The 14,022-nt window shown below is 49.5% G+C and overlaps 1 protein-coding gene across 5 annotated transcripts in view; it reads right to left on the bottom strand.

Moving 5' to 3' along the window:
• The window catches only part of SIL1 (SIL1 nucleotide exchange factor), a 99,213-nt gene extending 86,113 nt beyond the window's left edge, over positions 1-13,100 (bottom strand). The window contains exons 1-3 of one of the 5 annotated variants that reach the window (XM_063348840.1): positions 13,027-13,042; positions 11,619-11,692; positions 8,529-8,698 (exon numbers count right to left, since the gene is read on the bottom strand). The gene's annotated coding sequence lies outside the window, so the exon portion shown is untranslated. Of the gene's footprint in view, positions 1-8,528; positions 8,699-11,618; positions 12,838-13,026 lie in introns of those variants that run through there. The other 4 variants (XM_063348839.1, XM_063348838.1, XM_063348837.1 and 1 more) reach the window with 4 other exon arrangements.
• Between the last annotated feature and the right edge of the window lie 922 nt (positions 13,101-14,022).

Genomic DNA, 14,022 nt, shown 5'->3' with positions numbered 1-14,022 from the left:
ACTGCTCTTCAGAGCCGTGGGGTTCAAGCAGAAGCAGTACCTTAGCTCGTCCCGCTGCCCCTCAGCCACAGCGGCCCAAAACCTAGACTGAGGAAGGAGGAAAACAGAGGTGCGACCAGAAGTGAGTGGTTTTCCGTTGTGATTTTCTCTTCCCAGGGACAACGACTGTGTTCGCAACCTCAGCACCCTTCAGTCCAAAAGAAAAGACGCACTGTTTCTCATCTTGAGCTTGGACCAAGGGCAGGAGACCCAGCCACTTAAAAGGAACATCCTTTTCTTAGAGGATACCTATAAAAAGCCATTTCATGGACTGGCATATCTCAGTAGCTGAGCAGCACCAGTCCCTGAATGGTCCTTTCTTTGGCAATCCTGGCTGTCACTGCATCTGCTGCCTCTGCAAACACCACACAACGCACCCAAGCAGCGAGAAGCAGCCGCCAAAGGAGTGATTTTCAGCTTCCTCTCCATCCTGGTGGTGCCACAGCCTCATCTTGCCACACGAGGCAGGGAGGTGGCAAGTCCGTCACAGGACTGCCAGGCCCCATTTCCAAGGAGGGGGCTTCTCCAATAAGGACCACAGACTTCAGCTGTCCCCTGCTGCAAGCAGATTTTAGCACATGATGGCCACACTATTCTGCAAAGCTTCTACAGCAGCTGCCATTTAAATAAAGGTGCCACGCGTACCAAGGCTGTTCCAATGACAGCCTGCACAGCGACTTCCAGTGACCGCAGACATCACACATCGAGACAAGTTTTGGCACCGACCCCAATCCAGGGACTGAGAAATCTCAGTGCACCCAGAACCAGGCAGGGACGGTTACTCACATGTAGAAGGGTTTGCAGCATCAGGGTCAAGCCACATATTTTTTCCGAGGCAAGGACCCTGTCATTTATGCATTAAATAGCACATTAATTCTGTTACTCAGGAAGAAATAATAATTACAGTGGCCGCCAGTCTCCAGCTCTTTTCACTCTGTACTTAAAGAAAGAGCAAAAAAAAAAAAAAGGACCAGAGCAAACAGCGCTTCCACAAAAAAATCTCTGAACTGGCTTTTAGTTGCTGGACAAAGGAGGACCAGCTGATGAACGGCTTTCCTTATTGTCCTGTCTAATTTCTATTTCATAACAGCAACCAGGCACTGCAGGCAAAGCACTTCAGGAGGCAAAGCATCGCTCGGGTGGCTGAGCAGACCTGACCTTCAGCCTCCTGCCTCATCACAGTGCTCCAGGTGTGCCACGACTGCCCAGAAACATGCTGCCTGTGGTGCTTTCTTCTTTAATCATAGGGTAAGGAGCGCCAAGCCAGCCCGGGCATCTGGCGGGCTCTATGCGGCTAAGTGCTTTCGAACGGCACTGGAGGAACCAGCACACGTCGGTGGGTCCGTCCAAACGCACGGCTATGAGATGCTCTCTCACAAACATATTTCTAGCGCACATAACTCTCCTTCTAATCAAGCAGCCAGTCCTGTTTCGGTGGAGATTTACAGAGAGGTTTTTTTTCCCCCCTCTTGGAAGCAATAATAGATGGACAGCAGGAAAGAGAAGAAATTAATGAACACAGTAATTATTCCCAAAGTTGCAAATAAGAGCGATTCCTCACCCTGAGACAACTCTGGAAAACAAGATTAAAATGCTTAGGGGACATATTCTCGAAAATGCAGGTAATAGAATAGATAAAATGTATTTACAGTATCTCACAGGGGACGTGTACTTTTTATTCTGCTGAGGAATGTAATATTCCACTCCTCGTTACAGAGTTAAAAGGGTGCCCTAAAAAAAAGGCAACTTAACAAAGCATCTTTAATGGCAACTGGGTCCGGTTCCAGAAAAGCAAGCTCTCCTCTTCTGCCCCGCACACCGAAGCACAACGAGAGACACAACGAGCGTCTGCAGGGACCCCCAGCACATAAGCAACATTAATAATCTATGCAAATAGCACAATTTAACAACCGGCAAAAAGGAGGCTGGAATGGGAGGTGGGCTAAAGCCACGCTCCCTCCGTTAACACTTTCTAAGAGGAGGAGGAGGGCAGGCTTGCCTTCCCCAACTTCCCCGGTGCCCGCAAAGCCACGGCTGCCAGCTAACAGACTGCGCCTGAAGTACCCGCCAGCAGAAACAATTTGTCATGTGTCAGATCAAATAAACTCTTTTGAGACCACTGTACTCCCTGAAGCAGACGGCTGCCAAACTCCAAAGGAGAAATCCAAGAAACCTAGCTGGCTGGTGTCAGACCTAAGCGCTTACAAAGACCAGCACACTTTTCATTTTTAAAACACATCAGTACAACGCAATCTGTTCCTGTGCAGCACACCCATACACGGCAGCCATCAACAATATCCATTATTAAAAAGAATTTGGTGTTTAAATTATCGCTCTGGGCTGAAGCTCCTTGTAGTCCAGAAACTTCACGTTCCTCATCTAGCGGCGCAGCATCTCGCTCATCCTAGGGAGGCATTAAGAAGGCTAATGTTTGTCAAAGAGCCTTGGCGTGGTAACGTGCTGCGATGGATTATCATCCGTCTGAGCAAGTGCTCCTCCTCTCCCAGCCAGCCTCACGCTCTCTCACTAGAAGCAAATTACCCAAAAGCTGAGCTACAGATTACTTTTCTTTTTCTTTCGAATAATCCTAGAGCCTTTTTTTTGGTTCATTCCCGAGCACTGTCACAGCCCATGCCCTGGGCTCACGTCATCCCAGACGTTGTGTTTAGGCCCCTCCTGGGTCCCCCGTTTGCTGTATGGTCCTGCAAGAACCATTCAGGCCTGGACTCCTCAGTGCTGGCTCTGCAGCAGGGCACATCATTCTCTCTCTGTTTCCCACTGGGCAGGAAAACAAGCCCCTAAACCTGCTCTGGGCACATCTACAAGATTTAATCATGCCAGTCTGTACTGTGGGGAACGCCTATCACTCACCTGCTCCTGCAAACACCAGGCTCAAGCGCTTACTGGTCTGCAGAGAGGGCAAATCCCTCAGCCCAGGGCTCAGCCGCTGGCTCCAGATGTTCCAGATGCCAGCGTGCTTCACCTGGGGTCAGCCACCTGAGCACCACCACAGCCAGGAAAACCGCTCCTTCCACAGAAGATGAATAATGGCCCCTGAAAAATTTGTTTGCAAGAGGCCTGAGATTCCTGGATGGGAAGCTTGACTCGCCCACAGAGGAGGTTAGCTTATCGGAAAGCCAGAGCAAATGGGAGAAAGGCAGGAGATCCAAAGGAAGGCCAAGAGAAGCAGATGTTGCCTCAAGTCACCAAAAAGCAGCTGCCTGCCCCAAAACCCAGCAACAGAGCCTTGAGGGACACTACACATCAACAAAAAGAAGTGAGAAAAGGGAAAACCTGGCAGCTGAAAGCAAGGAACATGGGAAGAACAAGGCAGCAGGCACAGGGCATTCCCCTTGGTATTGGTAGTACCAGCACAAACCTCAGCTGCGTGGGATTTTTTTTCCAGAATTTATTTAAAGAGCATCTGATGCTTCATGACCAGTTATATTTAGACACCATTTTATCTGTATCAGGACTCCTCTCCAGCCACAGGGACTGGCATCAAGCACAGGACACCGTCTTGCCAGCCTTACTTGGACAGGATTGTTGTTTCCTACGAGCATCTCATCCCGAGCAGAAAACACTATCAGCCAGTACATGCACCAGGAGAGCTGTAAAGTATTCGTGGCGCTGCTTTCCAGCACGGAGCAAAACACAGGCTGTTACTGCAACGCAGGAAGTGTTAAACCGAGATCTCATGGAGGAGGAGGTTAGCAGACACAAGTCTGTCATTTACAGCGATGCTTTTCAGGCACTTACAGCTGCAGAGAGGCAAGTCAAGAGCCAGGTTCCCACAGCCTCTCCCAGGCTTTACGCACTCCAATTTCCACCCAACAGCTCTTTGGACAGTGACCCACGCCAGGTCAGCTGGCGGTGAGCACAGCCAGCACCATGCCCAGCCAGCCCTCGCCCCCAGGCACCCCGCTGCCCCAGCCTGGGATCCATTTGCAGTCAGGTTAAGCAGGCAAAGCTTTAGGCATCAACCCAGGACACGGCTTGAACTCTCCGAATGGAGGGCAGGGGGTCCTCCTGAAAAATTTACCTTTTTTTCAGCTCTCTGCCTTGGAGAGATTTCAGAAAGAAATCAAAGGGCTGCAGTGCTGCGGGAGTCCAGGGTACCCGCACTGATTTCCTTATCAAATTCTGGTTACGTTTCTCAACAATGGAAAATTTCCCAAACACCAAGAGAGAACAAAACCCACGCTAGCCACCAGAAACCAGCCAGAACTCACTGATGCTCCAGCCACCAATCTCACTCTGCTCCTCCAGCCATGCTCGGCACAAACCCATACAAAGGAGGCCATTTACATCATCACCGATGAATTTCTTTACCCCTAGAAAACTTGTAGAAGTGCCACCCTTATGAGTGCCATTACGATTTCCAACAGCTTCCCGCTGCTGTTGAACAGACTTTCCAAGCTTCTCCGCATACATTTTGTACTTGATTACCCCATGCTTGCTGGAAGAAAAGGAACGAAACGCACTCAAGAGCCACTTGCTTATTCTTGATTTGGGTACAACAATGCCAGATGCAACAACATTTTTACCTCCCTGCAACCTCCCTGCACCGGGGCTGGCACACGTCACAACCAGCCACCGCAAACAGGCATTTCCCACCGAAGGAACGAGAACCTCATAGCCAGCCTTCGGTTTTGTAACCCCAATGAGGACCCATCTCTACAAGCCAAAATGCAATAAGCCACAACGCAATATTCAAAACTAAGTCCAGAGCTTGCAGCAGAACTTAGATCACCCAAGGCTCCTGCCGGAAATTCTCCGTAGCGTAACAGTTTATTTTGTGGGCAGGAAGAGATCAGGAAAATTAAGTAAGTCGGTGTAAGAAGAAAAAACTCGCCCTAAAGTGAGTAACTGCACTAAAGCAGCAGCCGTGAGCAGGCCGAGTACATTTTCAAGGCTATACTTTTTCAATTCCACAGTCTTGGAAAAGAAAATGGAGTGGCTTTGTTCTGTATGCATATTGTCCACCATTTGTTATTGTCTGTCTATTGATGCTTACATGAAAAACAAAATTTAATTAAACGCCACAGTACTGCATAGCCTGCCTTTGAAATATGCCCGCATTAGTGGATCATTACAGTAAATGAAATACAGCTTCATATCATATTTTTCAAATAACGTCCTAAAACATTTACAAATTAAATAATACTCTTGCAGAGAGAAATTAAGAGACACAGCATTTAGCAAGGGCAAAGAGATGTTTACAGATGAAATCTGAAATGAGACATGGAGGCAATGAGGCAGAGAGGTGCCAGAGGGCTCTTCTAGACCTTGTCGAGACGGTTCTCCATGTACCAGAAACTAGACGAAGAAAGAGCGCGCCAGTGCCAGGTGAGCAGAAGGGGCAGCATCCCCAAACCTCCAAGAATGTCAGCATGAGCTCATTCGGGGTCTGGGGTGCGCTGACACAGTCTGCCACGCCGGCGAGGTGCCTGCACTCCTCCGCGTGCAGGAAAGCTCAATGCACTTGAGCACCCTTTGCGTCCTTTGGAAACCTGGCCAGAGCCGCACCAGTCATAGGAAGCATACCCTTGCAACCGACCCAGAAAATCTGGACTCTTGTCCAGATTGTGGTGCTCTTGTGGCAGGAGGAGAAACATAGTGCTAATATTGACAGGGAGGAGAAAAACAAAGGAAGCTTTGGGTTTCTCAGGGTAAGTAAAAGCACAAGCAGGTTAGTGAGTCAGCGTCAGTCGTAGCAGCCATGCCTGACGTTGAACAAAGCAAAGCAGCATGTTAAAAAGCAAGTGAATATTACATGAGCCTCACAGCTCAGGCTTGAAGAGATCCAAGATTTGTCTTTTCCTCAATAGCATCTGGGGTGATGCCAAGTGTTCTTTGACAAATTATTTACTCCAAGAAATCATTTTCCCTAAACAAGTGTAGCCCATTACCGCATCCTTCTTCATGTGAGCCTGGAAAAGGCTGTGTCCTGCAGCTCTTACGGTCCCATCTCCATGGTGATGCACCAATGGAGGTACCAACTCCAGCAAGAAGGCAAACCTCCCCCCCAAAAAAGAAGGCTGAAGATGGCAGAGCTCTCATCGGTGTGAGCCCCGGAGAAAAGTGGGCTGCATGAGCAGCGCTGGAAGGCAGGGCTTTTGCGAGAAGCGGAGCGCGCTGGCCTACAAGCAGGCTGGAAATGAAGAAGAAAACCTTGCAAGGGCACCTCCAGATCCATTTTACAGGAAGATGGAAAAAGATTCACAGCTGCTGCCCATGCCAGGGACCAGCCACTGACAGCAGAATTCCCGTAGGTCCTGCTGAGTTCTCATCAGCATGTGAATCTATTATTTAGAGGAAAAACGTTCAGCCTGGCATATAATCATTGAAAGCTGTCAACTTCCAGCCTATGCAGGGTTTCCTCTGCAGAAAGGATTCTTCCCTGTGTATCAGGGACTTCTCACCAACTGCACGTCACAAAAATCAAAACAAATACCTGCGGCAAGGGGCATCGCGTTATGCATCGCCTTATCGGTCCTACAAATAATGAGCACTGGGACCCCAAGACCCTACACAGCAAATAGTAAGGTTGCGCAAAAGCCACCGGAATATAGAAAATGCAGGCCAGGATCCTTCCTAAGGAAAAATACTGCGGCAGAGGGGCATTTGGAGTGACATAACAGAGCTGGCACACAGAGCATCCTTTCTGCACTGGGGAAGAAGACTCCGACAAGGCTGTGTGGGTCCAAGCTGCCGAAGGCAAAGCAAGCGCAGCAGCCCTGCACCAGCAAGGGGCCGACTCCTAACTGCTGACATGCCCTCCTCACCTCCCACGCCAAAGCATCCCACGTCAAAACCTCCATCGGGATCAACAATTCACACCCATTCACCCGCACACCTCCACACCTGCTCTCCCATCAGCGGACAGCGTGAAAGCTGCCCGGCAGCGCTCAGGGCAGATTCAGGCTGGCTTTGTGCTTTCCAGGCTGTCTTAGGGAGGCTTTGCCACTTAAAAGCAGCACAACCGGCTTGGTAAAAGATGAAGATTGCTGAGCCTCCCGCAGCCTTCCCGAGGTGAGAGCAATCTGTGCGCACTGTAATCAGGCAGCAGGAGCACGCCAAAACCAGGGCGGCTAGACTGCAGTGCAAGGTTAAAAATGACCGGGCTACATTCACAGGTATTTCAAGAAACGTGCTCATCGACATCTCGCCAGCACTCTTCTCCACCTCTGAACATACCAAGAATGAGGTTTGAACATTTAAAACAGACCAGACTGCTACTCCCAGTTTGCTGAAGGAAATAAAGGGAATGGGATGTCCAGTAAAGAGGAGGGGGCACAGCCCAGACACCTCTGAAAGTGCCCTGCTTCTGCAGTTCAAGGTTAAACATCTCCTTTGCACTAATTTCCAAGTCTGTCTCTCTTAAAAGCCGCGCCAGGTAATTAGAATCATTATAACTATTATTAGACCATAATATTATTATAGCATTTTTGCTACACTTGACATCTGTTGGCTGATAGATTTAACTGGTACATAAGAAATAATTGCGCATAGATTTCTTGCAAATGAGCACCAACACGGAAGACATTAAAGTGTTCTGCGTTGAAAAAGTTAATTTTATGGAAGCATGCTTGAAATAAAAATTCTAAAATTAACAGTTAAACCTTTAAAAATTCTCATTAAAGAAACTATTTGGGCTTAAAGTAGGCAGCTGTTAAAAAAATCCCAACTTTTCTTCAGATGCTTAAAGACACATACCTGGCGTGGTATCTCCTTCAGATCAACATATGCATCTTCTTCCCACCTATTCCAGTGACCCAGCGGTTTCTAAATCATCCTTCCACCTTCCTTTACCTCTCCCTGCTGCAGGCTTTTGAATTATTTGGGCAAAGAGTCTGACTGTGCAGAGAACCAGTATAATCAGGACTCTTAGAACCTGCTCACTGAAAATCCTATAGAATTATCAGCAAACGCACATCTGGAATAAAATACAGCTTCTTGCATCCCATGAAGCCCGAAGGGCTTTGCAGACTGGACTCAGGATTTATCCACCACCGAGATTCAGCCGTAATCCAGAAGGGAACACAACCTTTCTACCAGTATTTAACTACAGCACGCAGCCCCTCAGAGAGAAGTAAGGAAGAATCCAACAGAAGCCACAGGAATGCTTTAAGGAGGCTGAATTTTCTTGCCTGGAACTGAAATTTGGTCAGGACAACCACTATCAGCCGTGGACCAACAAAGGAGAACAAACAGGGCACAGCTTCTCTCTTCCATTGATGGTGTCCTTGAAGCACAGCCTGAGCAAACAGCTGTGGCCGAGTACCTCAAGTTACCAGCCTTGAGAGGTGGAAGAGATAAAAACCACAGAGGAAACCTGTGTTGCCCTTGAATTCAGCGGGGCCCAAATTTCACCCCACAGTTATACCGATGTGCAAAGAAAGGTGGCATAGTGGCCAGAAGTGCACTTCGGAAAAGGATCAACCTCTTAAAATTCAAAAAACTGAACACAGCAGCTCAGTACTTACAGAACTCAGAGGCAGTCAGAGCTGCTCCTGCTTGGACAGTGACGTTTTCTCCAGTTAAATGTATTTCAGTTCAAGCAACTCCTCTTCCTTAAGCTTAGTTCGCGCTGAGAAGGTGACTGGCGGAGCTCTGGTGGAACGAGGTATCCTGCAACTGCTCCCACAACGACACACTATTTGGGGATAAAAATGAGTGTAATTAATTTTTCCAGAGCAAGTAATTTTTTTTTCCTAGAACAGAGCAATCACACGAGGAACTTCAAATTGCTTGAGCAGAAATATATATTTTTCCTACCTTAGTCACATACAGACAAGCCTAACTCTCACTGAGGGCAGAGTGACAGAGAAACAAAGGGGAACAGGACACTACAGGCACAAATTCCCCCCATCCATACCCCTCTGTGACCAAAGCAAAGACACCTGGGGAGCTCTTGGTGCAAAGCAGGGCTGAACGACCAGAGGACTGCCTCTGAGCAATGCTAATCCTATCGAGCACCAGCGAGAAGCTCCAGTTAAATGAGGTTCATGAAAGCTTTCAGAAATCACCCAAGTCTTCAGAAATGGGGCACAAATCCCCCTCTACAGAGATCTGTGTGATACACCTCCGAGCAGCACAACAGCGTTAAAGCAAGGCTTTTTACTCCATCCATCTGACGCTCTCAGGCAAACCAGAGGAACTCGGACCAGGCGAGCTCACCTTAACAAGGCACAGCACTCATCACTAACCAAGAAAAAGAAAAAACCAAAGCGACTCCCCCCCATGCACACTTCAGGGGTAGCTATCAACGATTCCCTGTCACAACGGGAGAAAACCTCACATATAGGCCCCTGGAGCTCAGTCCAGGTCTGCTTCTATTCATCCTTTTCATTAATGGCTCAAACGATGAAAGAGAAAGTACTTTTATAAAACCTGAAAGGATGCCCAACAGTTAAGAGCTAGAAACACTCTGGAGGTCGTGATCAGAATTGATAAAATGAAGACAAGTTCCAAAAAAACCCACGAATCAATAAAACAAAAAGCAAGGAAAGCAATGCAAAGAACCGCACTTGGAAACAGCAAAAAACAAAGATCAAGCACACAAATACAGCACGAGGGAAAGCTCTCTGGACACAGGTAACACCAAAGAAAGCCAGGGACTGGATGAAAAATGCGACGTGTGTCAGCATTGTGACATCACAGCTCCAGCAACAAAGAGCTAAACATCTTTCTGGGATTTAAGAACATAAAATTCCTAATTCTGGGCTGGAAGGCCATGCTCAGTGACGCCCCTAAGAAAATTGCAGAGGGTCTGGGCAACAAGCAGAGCAGTCAGCAGCGTAAAACGTGCAGCCTTGTAGCAGCTGTTGAAGGGTTTCTCCATCCCTGCTTCCCTCCAGGGTCATTATCAGCTCTCGGTCGGCACTAAACAGCTGTTTACAAGAAGGTCTCCCCATTCTCTGAAGGCAAGAGACACAGCAGCCCGCTTCAGTCATTGCACAGGTGAGTTAGATGAGGTATCAGGCTGAGACTGGGATTTCATCAAGTCCCAGAGGGAACTTGCCCCTGGTCCAGCTCTGCACTAACATCCACCTCTGTCCAGTCTGGAGCTGAGTATCTCTCACCTGGCCTCAGGACAGGGGCACAGACAAGGAGGCTTTTCCCTGCATTTCATTTAGCATCCTCCATCTGGCCACTCCTACACCGCTACAGCAGTGCTATCTTGGAGCTAAATTAACAGCCTTCTCTTCCCCAAAATACAATAGAGCTCCTCATCCTACTGAAAGGGCACCCACACAGCAACGCAGAACAAGCACAGCCGTAACCGTTTCAATTCACGTCTTCATTACCTTTCATAAACGAAGCTCTTCAGCTCAACTTGCCACCAAGCTACTTTGGTGGTGAAGACAGCCTTCCCACGCGCTGCAGGGCGAGGGATGGTGACCTTGGCTGCCGGTGGGGCTGGACAAGGCTCCCCTCCTACCCCCAAACAGCCCCACTGACCCCTGCGACGGGCCGTAGCCCATAAGGGTCACCACTCAGCTATGTGGGCAAGCCCTCCCTACCCCAGACAGAATAATTTGAGGCAATGATTGCTGAAAGCAATTGAAATCATTGAAACAAGGTGTTTCAAATGGGTGAGAGCAGCTGTGCCCACGCAGCTGATGCCATACACACACAGCTGCACTAAACCTCGACTGAAGGCTGTGCGAGAAATCCAGCAAGGGGGCAAGATCTACAAATTTTATGCAAAAGCAGGGCTTAACTTCCAGGAACATTTAAGATTTCCCAGTCACTCGAGAGGATTTTTTTTTTTTTTTTTTTTTTTTTTTTTGAGTCAGAGCTTTGGGAGCAAGCTGCCTCGTGAACCACAGCCAGAAGAGCTTTGACAAAGCCTTCGTTAGCACGCGCCGTCTCCTTTCACAGGGCTGTTTCCCAGAAGATCCCCAGTGTTGTGTCATTTTTCACTTCAGGTGCTAAGAATATCTGCGTGTTAATAAAAAATAATAACTAGCTTTATGGGGAACTTATCAACAAAGCACTCGACAAATCTTAATTAAAGCTGATTCACCTACTTCATGAGTGCAAGTTAAACGCGATTTCTCAGAGGGGAAAGCTGAGTGGTAAGAGAGCTGAGGTGGGTTATAAAAGCCACAGAGGGAGTCAGTAGCAGAGAGGATTAGCACGTAGAAAGGCTGACTAATTATCCCTAAATTTATCCCAATAATCCACTGCCTTGCAAATTCTCAGGGTTTAGCCACTGTGATTTTAACCCCACCTGCCCAGTTTGACAACACCTGTATTTAAGTAGCCTTCCATTTCCTTGCCAGGTAAGAGCAGAGAGAGGGTCTGGGGGTGCTGGAGAGTTTTTCAGGTGTTTTATACTCAGGCTAAACAATTTCTCAACTGTAAAAAAGGAGAAGGTGGTGGTAGCACCTTCTTGTGTTGCTTTAGGGGACGGTGTAGCGGATTTAAGGGCTAGTCTTACAACTCGTTAGGAATATCCTGTTTTCAGCTTCTTTCTTTAAAAAGAACACATTTGTATCCCTTCAAATGCAGTAAATAAGTGGTCACACAGATGGCAGACCCCAGGAACCTGCAGACACTGCTCTCACCTGTTAGCTGCGCTTCTCATTAAAGTTTCTGGGGCAGTATTTTGGATGCTTCCACCATAGAAATGCCTTGGAGGCTGCGGAAAAATACCAACACGGTCCAGGCTGGTCATTTTAAGGTAGGGTTGAGGGAAAGAAAAGAGAGGGGGAAAAAAAAAAAGAAGTCCATCCCTTAATAATGCTACTCCCAGAGCACAAATGAATTCTAAAGGATGACAGAGGGCAGAAACACTGCGGTAGCGCGTGCAGTAAATGACAGGGTGTGTCATTGGCTTCTAACACAGCAGAGACTTATCTGCACTTAAAAGGTTTCCTACCACGGCTGTAGGCTGGAGCAGCCTCTCCGCGCAGACAGCTCTACCAACAGAAATGCCTGTGCAGATGATACTGCTTCGGGAAGCAAATTAAACAGTATCAGTGAAGTCACACTTTCTGCCTCTCAGCCATATTTGTACTAGGTTAGTTCTATCAGCAAAACACTGTTAAAATAAATAACTCGCCCCTAAGAAATTGTGTCTACAGAACTTGTTAGGGTAAACCTAGGCCATCTTGAGAGGCGGGTAGTGTTGATTATTTGTCAAAGATTACTTCTAATGCGAGTGTTAGTCAACCACTGAAGTTAAACATTTTAAGGCACTATTCCAAATAGTGTTTATACACAAAATCCCATTTGCTCAGTTTTCACTCCCTGGCTTTGTGCAACATGTAATTTCACTAGTTCTCTGGCAAGAGAGCCATATGCAAGCTTGTACCAAAATAATTAAACCGTTTTAAAATTCAGGCCTCATGTTACCGAGTGCATAGCCTGAAGAAAAATCCATTTTAATGTCCCAGAGCTACGCCAAAGGTACCAGAACACTTTTAGTCCACAACTGCCCAGGTGCAAAGGGGCCTGAGGTGACCCAGCCTGTCCTCATGCTCAAGGCCGAACATAAACTGCTCTCATTTTGTTGAATTTGTATTTCAAACCTTTCAGTATAAGGGGTCCTGCCCTAACCAGGTGTCCTGCCCCACACTTTATGGGTCAGTGCCCACCCCAGGGCCCTGATTTTCAGTCACTTCTGGAACACGACAGCCCAGGCAACTGCCCTGACTTCCCAGCCCTGCCCGGGGCAGGCCGAACCCCCCGGGTTCTCCACAAACGCCCTCACTCCACCCCAGCACCGGCTCCCGGGGCCCTGCGCCCTCAGAGCCTGAGCCGGGCCCCCTCAGTGCGAAAGCAGGGCGGCGGGCAGCACCCCCACCCCCACCCCCCCCCATCCGCCCCGGCAAGGCCTCACCGCCGGCTCCCCTCGAACGAGGGCGCCGGCAGGACACGCTCCGGCGGCCGAGCCCGTGTGCGGCCCCGACCCGAGCAACAGCCCGTGCCGGGGGTGTCATGGCGGCGCCCCCCGCCGCAGCCCTCACTCACCGCTCCGCACTGCGCACGCTCCGCTCGGGCCCCGCCCCCCCCGTGAGGCACCGCCCGGCAGCCGGCGGGGCCGGGCCCCGTCCCCGGACGGGCAGGAGGGAGCGGGGCCCCGGGGAGACCTCCTCGCTGCGGGCAAACGGCCTGTTCCGGGGAGCCGACGGCAGCCCCGCCGAGGCGGTGCCAGGCCCTGAAGAAATTAGTCACTCTGAGAGACGGACGGACTGACCGACCACCATTATGTGTGCTTGCAGCCCAGAAGGCCAATCGCATCCCGGGCCGCATCAAAAGAAGCGTGGCCAGCAGCTCCAGAGGGGATTCTCCCTCTCTGCTCTCCTCTCCTGAGGCCCCACCTGCAGTGCTGTGTCCAGCTCTGGAGCCCTCAGCACAAGAAGGACATGGACCTGTTGGAGCGGGGCCAGAGGAGGCCCCGGAGATGCTGGGAGGGCTGGAGCCCCTCTGCTGGGAGGACAGGCTGAGAGAGCTGGGGGGGTTCAGCCTGGAGAAGAGAAGGCTCCAGGGAGACCTTGGAGCCCCTTCCAGGCCCTGAAGAACTGGAAGTCCCTGAAGGAGCTCCAGGAAAGCTGGGGAGGGGCTGTTTGCAAGGGCATGTAGCGACAGGCCGAGGGGCAATGGTTTAAACTAGAGCAGGGCAGGGTTAGATCAGACATTAGGAAGAAGTTCTTTACACTGAGGGTGGTGAGACACTGGCCCAGGTTGCCCAGAGAGGGGGTGGAGGCCCCATCCCTGGAGACATCCAAGGCCAGGCTGGATGAGGCTCTGAGCAACCTGATCTAGTTGAAGATGTCCCTGCTCACTGCAGGGGGTTGGACTAGATGGCCTTTAGAGGTCCCTTCCAACCCAGCACATTCTATGGTTCTGTGATTCTATGACCAACAATGGACTGACCGACAATGGAGTGACCAACCGACAGACTGACTGACAACGAACTAGCTGACTGACCAATGCACTGACTGACCAACAACAGTCAATAGCTTT

This window comes from Chroicocephalus ridibundus, chromosome 11 (assembly GCF_963924245.1).
Source record: "Chroicocephalus ridibundus chromosome 11, bChrRid1.1, whole genome shotgun sequence".
NCBI classification, from domain to species: Eukaryota; Metazoa; Chordata; class Aves; order Charadriiformes; family Laridae; genus Chroicocephalus; species Chroicocephalus ridibundus.
This window is presented reverse-complemented; position numbering and strand designations above follow the sequence as displayed.